This window comes from Ambystoma mexicanum, chromosome 2q, assembly GCF_040938575.1.
Source record: "Ambystoma mexicanum isolate Mex_15411 chromosome 2q, UKY_AmexF1_1, whole genome shotgun sequence".
NCBI lineage: Eukaryota > Metazoa > Chordata > Amphibia > Caudata > Ambystomatidae > Ambystoma > Ambystoma mexicanum.
In genome coordinates, this window is record NC_090924.1 from 420,199,892 (window position 1) to 420,214,061 (window position 14,170).

Here is a 14,170-nt window from a genome sequence, read left to right on the forward strand (position 1 = left end):
AACTATACTGAAAGTTGATTAATGCATTATCCAAAACATCAGAGGTCGCCATGTTAAAGTGCATAGCGTAGACCACAGGCTCAGATCAAATTTTTCCGCTGAAACCAAGCAGCAGACACAGAGGCTTAAGGAGCAGCCTATCTTCCAGATATAGAGAAAGTTCTCTAGCACACAAAGGAACATGTACAAATGATGGCAGTGTGAGAGGGCTACAGCACGCTGCCAATAGCACAGCTCATAGAAGTACAAGGAAGAGCACCACAAGAGGAACGGGCATTATGGAAAAGGAGGAGCTGTTCACTATGTCCTGCGGATCTCCAGTGGTGACAAGGGCTGACAGGAAAGCATGTGATGCCACTTGAATTAACAACAGTATCACTAGAACAGCTGCACCATCCAGTGAGTGGTTCATGACCAACCTCCATGAACACGTGGAAAACTTTCAGGGTAATTCATGGAATTAATGTGCGCTAAAAAGTGGAGCACAAGTGTGACAATTGCAGCGCACACATCCGTTTGTCGATTCATGAAATGCGCTGCACTTACCTGAGATGTGCGCTGAATCCGCATTTGGCGCAAATGTCATTGCAACATCTCGAAGGCTGTGCACGAGACAGCCAGTGAAGGCGCACACAGGGCAGCACACACACCTAAAAAGGGTGCGGAACACGTGGAATGGGGGACAACATGTGAAAATGTGGGCGTTACGGGGAAGTACCCCTGTTAAATCCACGCAACGCCCACATGTGCGCTAACAACACGTATTCATGGAATCGAACAGGGGAAACCCGCGTACCACAAAAGATGAGCTAATCTGGAAACACGTACACAAGCAGGAAGCAGACGTAAGCGGCCCCGCGCAGCATATAAGTGTGCGCAATCAACAAACAAGCTCATACGCTACGATAAATATACCGTTCCTCGCAGCAGTGGTCGTGGGACACTGCAGGAGGAGGAGGATAGCCAGGCCCCGCATTTTGTTTACCCAGAACCAGCCTTTTTGGGATGCCTGATGACCAGGTGTATGGGAGGTACATGTTTCCACCCCAAATTATCCCAGTACTGCTGAGTGGGAGAATTACCTCACATCACCCACCCTGTGCTCCCATGCACTGAGTCCCTTGGAAAAGGTGCTCAATGTATTGCATTTCTTGGCTACTGGGTATTTCAGCGGACAAGTGCCATAGTTGGGGGCATCTCGTAGGCCACACAGTCACGCTGCCTACACCGGGTGATGGCGATCATGACTACACTCCCTTCACTCCGCAGGCAAATATACATGCCCAGAACACCTACAGAAAGGCAGGCCGTGGTCCAGGACTTTTATGGGGTGGCACACTTCCCCAAAGTGCTAGGTGCCATTAATTGCACCCATGTAGCTCTACGTCCTCCCAGGGCCACTGAGCACATCTATCAAAACCGCAAGCACTGGCATTCCATCAACGTGCAAGTTGTATGTGATGTCAAGGGAATCATCACTTCAGTATATGCCAACTATCCGGGGTCCAGCCATGATAGTTTTATATTCAGAATGTCACCCCTAAACCGGGACCTGGAAGCTGGGAGGCATGGCGACACATGGCTCATTGGTGAGTACAAATGCCACTGCACATGCATGCATGTCAGACACTGGGAAATGGGAAAACCCAACTAATGACAACCATTATCACCTCCCCAGGGGACAGTGCCTACCCTCTGAGCACCTACATGATGACGCCAATACGGAACTCCACCACACCACCCCAGGTAAGATACAAAGCAGCCCATATTGCAACCCGGGGCATAGTGGAGCGCACATTCAGAGTGCTCAAGTCATGTTTTCGCTCCCTTGACCGCTCTGGTGGGCAGCTGCTATATGCCCCCCAAGTAGCGTGCAGGATCATAGTGGCAGCATTTGTCCTGAACAACGTTGCAACCCGGCGGGTCATGCCGGTGGACATGGTGGTACCCCCACATCCCCAACCACATGTGCGGCCGCTGCGCATGGGAGTGGAAGGGCACGTGGTGATGCAGCCCGTACCCAGTTTGTGGCAAGTTTCTTCACCTAAAATCCCACCCCTGCGGAGTGCACACAGGCCTAGCACATACCAGCTGACAATTGATGATGATGACAAAAGGGACAGTCAACTGTCACAACCATACCACCCAGAGATTGTTTTCCTGTAAGTGCTACATTTTGTGCATCCCTAGCTACTTAAACAGCTACTTAAACAGACACAATGCTGTGTCAGTAAAAGGCACACATTTATGCAGCATGAAGGACTACCCCCTTGCAAAATAGCACACCCAAATAATGGCATGTCACCCAACCCCTCCCTAACCCCATCTCAGCTACCCAACACACCATGGCATGGCAAGTGTCACAAAGTGCACTGTCACAAATGGAAACAGGCCAGAGACAATTCTTTCTCACCAATGAAAAAGAAAGCGCACACATGAACAAATACTTACCACCAAGACAAAACAATAATACAGGACCCAACTGTGGCAACGTGTGACAGTAAAAAATGAAAGTAGTGCATGTGTCACAACCTGACAAAGGCAGCACATCGACCCCTTCCATCTCCAGTGTGTTGCTGGTAGGTAAATGTGGCAGTGTACTGCATACAAAATGAACTGCATCTGCAATGGAGACAGGCTAGTTAAGACATGAAGAAGCTACATGCAAATATGCATAATGGCCTGCATGGAATACAATATGTAAATCAACCATGCAGTGGAGAAATCATCATCAATCCCCACTAGGGGGGGTGTATACACAGTTTGGACTACAGACTGCCCACACAACTTATGGAAGCCCAATGCCTCTGTGTAAGTTACTGTCACTTGGTCACAACCTTGCGACCCCATGGAAATAGGAAGCAGTAGTGGCATATGTGTCAGGAACCCAAGTTTCAAAATCAAACACAGGACAAGCCTGCATGTGCCCAGCTAGAACACACAGTGGATGCCTATGGGAGCCACACAAAGCAACCCACTGTAACATGAATGTACAATCTGAAATGAAATACTTATCAGCAAAAAAGGAAAAGTAAATTAAAAAAATGATATGAAAAATGAAAATGTAAAATACTCATTAAAATGAAAAAATGAAAAGAAAAAATCAAATGAAAATGAAAAATTCAAATGAAATATGAAAAGAAAATGAAAAGAATAAACTGAAAACATCAAAAGAAAAAATTAAAATTAAAAAATCAAATTCTAATTTAAAAGGAAAAATCAGAATCAAATATGGCCATGTGTCGACCGGCGGGGGGGGACACCCAGGAGGGAGGAGGTACGGGGTGCACCCCAACACCCACATGCGTGGATGTTGAGAAAAAAAAAACTCCATGGGCTCATGGCCTGCACAGCTACCCTATAGCGGGAGAACTGCCGTCGCTGTCATCACCCTTTAGAGGTACATTAGAAGGTGTATTTGGTATGGGAGGCAGACCATGCAAAGCCCTGGCTTGCTCCTCCATGGCAGCAAGCACGTGGGTCTGAAAGGTTTGGTTCTGCAGGATGATGGTCCAGAGATCCCCATGCAGCACCTAACGGGTAGCACAGACTTCTGACTACAAGGCCTTCCGTGATGCCCTGATCTCATCACGGGTTGCCTGGAGCTCAGCTGAGATTGTGTGTTTTAGCTGCTCCAGCTGCTGTTCTGACCTTGTACTCTGGGACACCTCATGTCCACCCAGAGTATCTCTGAGGGACCTGTGTTCTAACCTCAGGGCATCCCTGTGGGCCTGTGACTCTGCAGATATGGCTGTGCGCAGAGTCTCCAGTTCAGCCCGTTGGTCCCTGTTAGACGCCAATATGTCCTCCCTGTGTGAGCGGCATATGGACTCCATTGCCTACTGCTGGAGCTCCACCTGCCTTTCAGGGGGATAATGTAAGTGGCCACCCTATCCACGGCCTGAGCCATCATCTCACACGATGCCCCCTGTTGTGCTTCAATAGTATACATGGTGTTCTCCCACACAGTACTGCCTGGTGGCGCCCGGCCACCACGTTGGCGAGCACCACACCTGTTTGGGCCAAGGTGATGTGCACCTTGCTGTGCTGACACTGCCTGATGCAGCAGGACTGCATTCCTCCTTTGATTTGCTAACCCAGGAACAGAAGCAAATATAGTGGAGTGTGACCCTGCATCCGTAACCGCCACAGGTCGACATTCCAGTCTGAATGTTCCATTGAGGGGTCTACCCCAGTGCAGGTGGGTTGGACAGAACAGCATCCAGCAATGTCTGGTTCAGCACCTGCGCAATAGAGGTCATCGGAGGTGTACCCAGAGACACCAATGGGCAGGATGGTCTGTAGGACTAATGGATTTTCCTGCACCCCACGTCCTCAACTTGTGCCTGGTTGGTGCTCTGAGTACTCCTGTCCCTGCGCCATCTCCTCCTCCTCCTCAACAGCATCTAGTGCCTCATCACCTGAACAAAAATAAAACCAAAGTAATTAAGACAGGCATGAACAGCATAGCCGACACACATAGGCATCACAATCTACACATTGAATACATTAATGAGACATGTCACACATAACACTAACTCTGGCATGCATTCACTGGCAATGGAGTGGAAGGGGACCCTAAAACCAGACACTGAGGACTCCAAAATTGAAAAGCAACACATGTGCTGCATGGTGCATAGCACCTGCATCACACATTAGCCTGTGAGTGGCATGGACAATCCACAAACATGACACATGCCAGCACACAGATGGCATGTAGCATAGCCATGGCAGAATTTACAAGGACACCCAGATGGTAGTAAATCAGTACAGTCCCCCATCCATGTGAGATGCACATCATGAAATGGAACATGCAAAAGAGTGTGACAAAACACACATGTGTCACACACTGCAACTACGCCATTGTTAGGCACATGGATACATCAATGGTAGGTCACTTGGACATGACACAAGTTAATTGTCATGTTGAACAATCAAACAGGGCTTTAAAGTCATTGTCTGCAGTGCATGCGTAGGTGCACAAAAGTCAATCAGCCTGATTGATGAAATCATTCCCATAAAAAGTCAACACATGTGGGGCATTGTGGGGTGAAATCTATGTCTGAAGTATGGTGAATTTGGGGCAGAACGGCACAAAAATGTGTGTTTATCATGCAAATGACTCCATCAATCGGGCAGAATGAAAAGAAAAACAGTATTAACAATGTTTTGGCATGATGCCAGTTGAAGGGCAAGTGCAGTCATCAGGTGCAAAGTGTTTACTGCGGTCAGTAGGGATACTGTGAAACCCAAACCCAAGAGAGGGGGATGGTTTGGAGGCACCACATGGGTGACCGATAGAAGTCATGACTACACAGCCTGACCTGGCACTCAATCAGAACACATCACCCAAGCAACATACACATGATTTGCACACACACGCATGGCCACTCACCGGACATTGCCTCAGGATCTGGTAGGTCTCCCACACCTTGGATCTGATCCTCTGTGATGAACCCTCCAGCGAATGCCTCATGTTCTGTGAGTTCATCCTCCTCTGGTGGAGACCCACTGGCAGTCACCAGAGTAGAGGCATAATTGGAAGCCAGCTTGTTTTTTGCTTGGCGTTTGAGGTCATTCCACTGCTTTGAGCAATCATCAGCTGTGCGCTTCACAAATCCAAGGGAACTAATCTGGTCCACGATGTACTGCCAGTGGGCCTTACGTTAAGCAGTCGTAGTCTTGCACCCTTCAGTCACCAGCATGCCGCAGCCATGGGTCGACACTTAGCCCACAAGTATGTCTAGTTCCACATCATTGAAACTCTGCTTCCTTGATGTGCTAGAGGGGCGAGCCGTGTCTGGGGTCCCAGCCTGTTCCCAAGAGCACGCTTCTTCCTCTTGAGAGGTGGCGCGGTCTCTGAGAGGTTTACGCTGCTCGGATCGGGAGGCGCTGAAGCACAGGTAGACTGGGCACTGGAAGCAGGCAATGGCACAATGACCAAAGGTCTCACTGAAGGCATTGGCTGCTGGGTGCTGTTGCCAGGACCAAGCGGCACAACTGCCTTGGTGTGATGGTCTGGGACCAACACTGTCCCAGCTGGGTGACTCAGAGCCGGGGTGGATTGAGCTGCACATGCCCCTGCAGACTCCTCACCCTGACTACTTGGGGCAGCAGATGACATTCCTGCCCCAGATCCACATGGCCTGGTAACAGCAACTTTCACCGCCACACGTGGATTTGACTTTGTGACACGGAAGTCGGCCTGTGAGTCATCCTATGCCAGTTCTGTGACCAATCTGGGCCGAGTGAACAGGGCCTGAGCTGGGATGGTGTCCGCTGCATCTCCCCGACCCATTGGGGGAGCATAGGTGTCCCTGATTAGTCCTCCACACACTGGCCTCTTGGGCCACCCTGCTCACCCTGGCCACTACCCCTACCGCGGACACCTCTTGAAGGTCGGCCACCTTTGCCTCCCATAGAACTTGGTCGCCTCCCAACCATGGCACTGAAATTCTTGTGAGAATGGGAGGTGCAGTAAACAATTGTCCTGGGCAATTGGGGTGAAGGGAGCAAGGTGCTAGATGGAATACGTACCCCTGTGCTCTAGCAAGGATGTCTATGAGCCCTGGGGGAAGATGACGGGTCACGCAACGCTCAGGCACCTGCGAACAAAAAAAATTTAACAGGCTACAATGACCTCTGAATGGGTACACGACACACAGGGGCAACCACAGTGGAAAAATAGGTGCGCAACTCACCATCTGCCTGGAAATAGAAGGTGAAAAAGACGCAAGTGGGCGTGTTGGCAACACCCCTGCCAAAAGAAGAATTGAACGCTGTCTGAGTAAACAAGGAGTACAAACTGCAACCGTTGTGAAGTAATCATGTGTGAACCGACAAGAAGTACAAGAATCACCCGCTCTCTCTCCACAAAAAGCATGTACAAGAAAATGGTGTCCTACGCATACCTTTAAACCCTGCCCACAGAAACGCCCATGCGTGCCACGTCACTTATGCGCTAAGGGCCTTTCCTCCAATTACACGCAGTGACACCCGGACGTGTTGTTTTTGCACATGTGGATTCACTATGCACACGCGCCGAAGGAAATGCCCGCACACGTCACGTCACTTACGCGCTTACGCGCTAAGGGCCTTACCTCAAATTACATGCTGATGTGTTGTTTTTTCAGGTGCCAAATCACTCTGTATCAAGCTGGCCATGCAATAACACTCGGGAGACCACGCTCCTGCCCAGAAGACCATTTTCCTGCCCCCAGACCTCCAAGCCAACTCGCAACAGCCATCTGCTGCTGCCTGCCTGCCTGCTGGTCACGTGCCCTGCCATTTGGTGCCTGCACGTCTGCCATCTGCAGGGGTCCAGTTGTTGTGACCACCCCTGCTGGAACAGAAGACTCCGTACTGCAGTTCCATCACTCCACAGCCCAGCACCAGGACCAGTTTCCCACCCACACCTGCCTCGGGGGTTGCCATGTCAGGGGAAACACCATCAGAGACTGCTGGCAACCCCCAGCCAGAGAGGCAGAGGGCTGCCAGCTTCACAGCAGGAGAGGTTGGCATCCTGGTGGAGCAAGTCCTGGTGCATTATGATGACCTCTATGGAAGAACATGCACCGACAAGGATGGGCGGGAGAGAATCTGGCTGGACATTGTGTTTGCCATCAACATGGAGGGGGTGGCAACCCACAACCTACCACACATCCGTAAGCGCTGGGAGGACTTCAGGTCCAGGACCCTCAGGAAGGCCCAGCACCTCTTGGAAGCAGTGGATGCAGTGAGGTGCCGGATCCACCTTACCACCAATGACATGAGGGTCCTGGAATGCATTAACCTAGCACTTTACCGCCAGGTCCTCGAGAGGGAGACCGGTCCGGAGTCGAGCGGTAAGTGTCCATGCGTACTTATTGGACGCAGTGCATGTTGAGGTGTGCCAGGAGTGTGCAGCTTGGACATATGTCTGAAAAGGGCCATGTATGGATGTGTATGTGCAGGGACATGACCATGCTGCATGTGAGTCCAGTCATGTGTGGTGCACATCAATGGTGTATGTGTTCCAAATCATGATGCACAACTGCATGTGGAGATGCACACATGTTAGAATTTATGTGTATGTACTGTGGCATGGTTGGGGTTTGACTCATGGATGGTGGTTCCACCTTCATGTACGTGCACGGCATACATGTGCATGTGTTTGACATGTGTGCAACTGTGATATACCATGGATGCATGTGACACAGACATGTAGGAACCCTATTAGCAGATGTGACATAGTTGCTGATGATTGCACTGTGACAGGTGGTGGAGATTTACAGATGCATGTCTGTCTGGTGGCGTGTGTGCATGTGTTGGGCACTCCCCATGTTGCTTGTGACATCAGGCCAACCTTCGGATGTTCATGCTGGTGTGTGTGTATGGATGCTGCTGCCTTATGCACGATTCCTGTTATTTCGTGCATGTGTGTGGGTTCTAATGATATGAGTGTTGGGGAGTGTGATGAAGAGGGCGGGGACTGTGCTGTGGAGCACAGCAGTAGGGATCCCACCCCCAGCCTGAGACCAAGGCCCAGCTCCCCTCCAAGGTAGTCATCTCTTCGGGGAGTGAGGAGTCTGGTGCTGCGTCAATGGCCGCAGCTGCCGAGGGAAGGTCCAAGAGGCAGCGTTTGGAGGTCGACTCCTCAGCAGCAGTAGGGGCAGCTGAGCCCCCATGGGGACCTATGGAGGAAGATGGCACAGAGTCATCCAGGTTGGTGGGGGGTTTTGTTGAGGAGGAGGCTGTGGAAGGCCCACGCACGGGGCCTGGAGGGGGGATTCCAATGGTGCTAGTGGTGCAGTCCAGGGGCAGGGACAGGAGGCAGCACAGGCCGCCGCGCAGGTGCCTGTGTGTAATCCTGTCCCCAATCCTGTGACTGCATCATCCGGCACCAGCAGAGATGCCTTCACCCAGACCCGTTTCCAGGGAGTGGATGCGCATACAACAACTGCCCTTTCTCTCCCTGTGGACGTTGCAATCCGTGACCGTATTGAGCCTGTCCTAGTTGGGATGGCGTTGCGCCAACGTGGGATTGGGGATGACATGCAGGGTTCTCATCTGGACAATGCACGTCATTTTGAATCCCTCTTTGTCCTCGTCGACCTACTAGGACAGGTCGTCGGCACTGGGTTCATCTGTGTGCTGGAACGTCTTGCAAACCCCTCCTCAACTGAACCCCCTTATGCGCCATTCGTCCTCCGTGCCATCTTCCCGCCCAAGTATCACCTGGCCCCCTGTGGAGCTGCCCCTGAGCCAGTGGCCAGGCTGGTAGAGGACACATCCCTGCCACAGTCGGGAGTCGGAGGTCCAGCAGGGGGGACCACCCCACCAACTGGACCCCAGCAGATGGAGGACATGCATGCATCATCAAGCAGGGCATGTGCACGGCGGCCCCAGAGGATTCCATCAGCCTGGAGGCCATTGTGGTGCCAGACGCAGTTGCATTGGAGGCAGCAGCAGGCTCAGCGTGGGAGCGATCATGGCTCGGGGCCTTCAACATCCCAGGGGCAGGCATGGGTCGGAGGGCAGGAGGACCCAGGATTGGGAGTGTCTTCCTTGTGGCAGTGGTTGGGCCAGCAGATAGATGCAGAGTGGCGGCGGGCAGAGGAGGAACGGCTCACGATGGTCAGGGCGCAGAACTCCACGCACAGGGCATTGAGGCGGGCTGAGTGCCTCGAGGCCACTCGCAGGGAGTTGAAGGAGGCCATGTCTGCGAGACCTCGAGGCCAGGTAAGAGGCCCGCCTCCGGAACATCGACATGGAGTTCAATGATGCCCTGGCCCGGGACACCAATGAGTGAGCCGTCTGACTAGCCCGCTGCCTTTGTATATAGTTATTTAGGCTTATGTTTCATTTGGTTTTTATTTTTATTTGGAGTTCACAGACTTTGCTCCACTTTTTGTATATAGTTGTATATTTTATAGGTTTTTTGGTAGGTTACCTTTTGTTCATGGACACTTCTGACTTTCAGTGTAAATAGTACTTGTACATACTTTCGTTATTTCATCATTCCAGGGAGCAATGGTTTTTTGTGCTTTTGTTTTTTATTGACTTTATATGGACTTTGGCGATGGACCACTTTTCAGTTTTCATCTTGTCGATTTTTGTTTTTCATTGGATTTTACTTTATTTTGGTATTGATTTCATTAGTTCATCATTTGAATGTGTGAGATTCATTATGTCATTTTTAAGGTTTTTAATACATTTCATATATCTTCATTATTGGTGTTGGGTACTCTCATTGGTTTTATGCATGTCTCTATGAGCATTGCCTCAGTCATGTGTTGCCAATGTGTGGCTCTGTTGTACATTTATTCATGGCCATGCTGGTTCTTTTAAGACTCTCATGGCATGGGTAATTCTGGGAATGGGTGCAGTATATGGTTGTGTGCTTGTACTGAGGGACAGGGGGGATTTGGGTTGGCATTAGGGCCATGGGTCTGTTTTGTTATGACATGATGCTTGGTGGGCTATGTGTCGTGGCACCCCGAAATACACATTCCCCGCTCGCGCCAGGCCTATCGCGTGTAAAAGTCCCCACGCACCCCCAGAATACACGTACCCCGCTCGCGCCAGGCCCATCGCGTGTACAACGCCACACACACCCCTGGAATATGCGTACCCCGCACACGCCAGGCCAATCGTGTGTAAAAGTCCCTGCGCACCCCCAGAATAAACATACCGCGCTTGCACCACGCGAATCGCGTGTAAAACGCCATGCGCACTCCCGGAATATGCGCAGGCAGCCCATCCACCCTCCCCATGCCCCGCAGGCAGCCCGTCCACCATGACCATGACCCACAGGCAGCCCATGCACCCTCCCCATGCCCCGCTGGCAGCCTATCCACCATGACCCGCAGGCAGCCCATCACCCCAGACCATGCCCCGCAGGCAGCCCATCACCCCAGACCATGCCGACCCGCAGGCAGCCCATCACCCCAGACCATGACCTGCATGCAGCGATCACCCCAGACCAAGACCCGCAGGCAGCCCATCACCACAGACCATGACCCGCAGGCAGTCCTTCACCCCAGACCATGACCCACAGGCAGCCCACACCACAGTGGGGACATTTTCCACGCAATTTGCCTGGGACAGGCAGAGTCCGCGTATTCAAGGGGGTACGCGAGTTGATTTACACACGTTTTGGCAGCCATGAGCGGGGTACAAAAATGGAAGGGGGTGCACGGGGAGATTTTCATGTGTTTTGGCTCCCGTGAGCGGGATACCCGTATTCAAGGGGATGCGCAAGTACATTTTCACACGTTTTGGCTGCCGTGAGCGGGGTATGCGTAATTTTTCATACGATTACAGTGTAGTGGCCCTGTAAGCTGGTGCAGGGTTAGCGCGGCCCTTTGCGCCGTATTGGGGATTTCAATGGCTTTTCCTTGCGCAAGGGGTGTTCTTGGGGGCGTAACTGGCGCTGCGGGATGTTCGCTGCACCAGGCTCCAAATGGCTTGGAAAATCCATGCTCCCTCTCTGCGCTGCTCGCTTGCGCTACTTCTGCGCTGAATTCTATGAATTACCCCCTTTGTCATCAACTGTACAACCTGGCAGAAAAATACAGCAGGCCACACACTGAGAACACTGAAAGGAACAATACCCTGCCCAACTTGCCCATTCAAACACCACCATGTAGATTATATTGAAATGGCCCATACATGCAGGGGATACAAATACGTAATTCTGTTGGTGTGCCCCTTTTCCATATGAACAGAAGCAGGACCGTGCACCCACCCAGACAATGTGTCAGGAACAAAATTCCTCAAACGAGAAATGTATCCCTGATGGGGAGAGTGCAAGATGCTGACATCCGATAATGGACTTCATTTCGCAAACCTAACTTTTTGACAAGTTTACGTCCCTACTGGGCATAAGACATAAGCTCTGTTCGGCCGATTACCTGCAAGCAAATGATGTTGTAGAGACACGCTGCTTAAGGACTGACTATACCGCCTTCCTATGGCTATTTTCGCTTTACGCAATCAGCTAGGCTCAGACAATCACTTCACTCCTCATGAGATGGTGAGCGGTCACAGAATGCACATGCCCATTTCCCTGCCCACACGCATGGAGACAGATGCAGAGAGCACTGTGACTGTTCTAGGAAATTAGTTACGTGACTGATGTCCATGACTAACTCTCTCTTTCATTTCTCCACAAGTAAAGGAAGGGCAGGGGGTATCATAAAAGGTACAGAAGAAGATGAAACAAATTTGAATCCTTGCTATCCTTCCTTTTCAAGTTTTCCCCTGCGACCTTGTGCTGTGCTGCAGTTCTGTGCGTAAGTGGCACCACCCTAGGTTCACAGGTCCCCATGCCGCGACTTATTGTACCTCTACATCCCTGGAATTATTGGAGTGGAAGGTGTTGTTCCAATTCACTGACATAATGTCATACAAGGGTGCCCTGCCCCACCCAGCTTCCAGGAACCAGAGGGAGGAGAGAACTGAGGAACCACCACATCAGCCAGAGCTACAGCTGTGCAGAATTGTGACTGAGAAGTAACAGAGCATTGAAGGGATTGTATTTAATGATCAGTGAGAGCTTGTTTCAGAAACAAACATCCCTGGATATGTTTTTGAACAGTGCTTTGCATTGGAGGAGTTACCCGAACAATTTATTGAACCCTGATTTATTAGATTGTGTGGTGGTGCCTGGAAAATACATTTCTGCAACATTTAAAAGACTATTTTTCATAGCATATTTTTTGTATTCGTTTTTCTTTTTTTAAATCTTGTAAAAACATATTTTTAATGCAAACATACAGCTTGCCTCACTCAGAGCTGAAAAAAAATCAACATATACTCATGCTTTTAGTTACTGTTGCTTATAACGCATGGATTATTTTAACTATATATCCATTCGTTTTTTTAGGTATAGTACAGCTTGTTTTATCCATTTTATATATATACTAACAGGTGTGCCCGTGCTTCAACAGTAATTTCACTTCAGCCCTGTTTGCATTACTCGAATAACAACGCCACCACTTCCAGCAACTTTGAGTTTGAGCGTTGAGATTATGCAGCAGCATTATTGGTGTCCCAATCTACAGCCGAGTCAGCAGCAACCTCAACATAAGTGCTGTACTTGTAGGGCTGAAGCGTATAAGCTTGAAGTGCTGTGCCCCTATGTATACGGCTGATGTATGTTAGCTTTGTACTGTTGAGATGGCATACAGTCATCAACTCCCCAGGGAAATAAAGTTCCTGTAATTATCATGAGAGATTTGTCACGCTGTGAGGGACAACGTCATTGCGGACACTATTGAAGAGACATGTACCATTTCCTGTCACCCACATCATTCGAAATACCTCGACCCGCCCATCCAGAGCAGCCACCTATCACTGTCTACCGACACCTATATTCAGATTAACCAAATCAGGAGGAGGAAGTTGCCCAGTGAAAGCTGCACAATATTGGAATGCGCTACCGCTAAACCTCAGTACTGATCAGTCCTACCTTAGCTTCAGGCGCAAATCCTTACACTGGCTTCGGTCCAATGATACATGAACCGTGAATACCTGTATGACTTTCCTACATACTCACCTGACTATGAAAATGCCTACCCCTCTGCATCATCATCATATGTACCCTTGTAACCTTTTGGATACACTAGAGTAACCTAATGGGTATCCTCTTTTGCCTGTAATGTATTGTCTCCATGTTGTAACTAAGCCTTAAGTATTCCTATCTTCTGAACCCGGTTACCTATGGGTTTGGTGCGCATTACCAAATAATAAACAAACTACAAAAGCACCCTTTTGTGTCACCTGCATAACTTCAGAAGTGAGTGCCGCTAATGTCTGCTAGAATGCTGATAGTGTGGAAAGTTTAGGAACAACTAACTGCTGAAATGTACATAGAACTACGGCAGAACTACAGTGCGAAGAGCCATATGGCAGGGGTAAGCATTGCGGACAGTTTAAAAGTCAGAAAAATTTGCAACATTTATATTTTACACTTTTTACATTGTCTACACTATGAAACCTACTCACATTCCAAATCTCAGGTTTGTAGCATTATGGGAAGTATGCTGAACATTTTGAAAACACACACAAATCCACATATGACAGGGGTAAGCTTTGCAGACTGCTTTTCTTTTATACATTTTTTATTGTCTACACAATGGAACCTACCCACATGCCAAAGTTCAGGTTTGTAGCATGTTAGGATGTT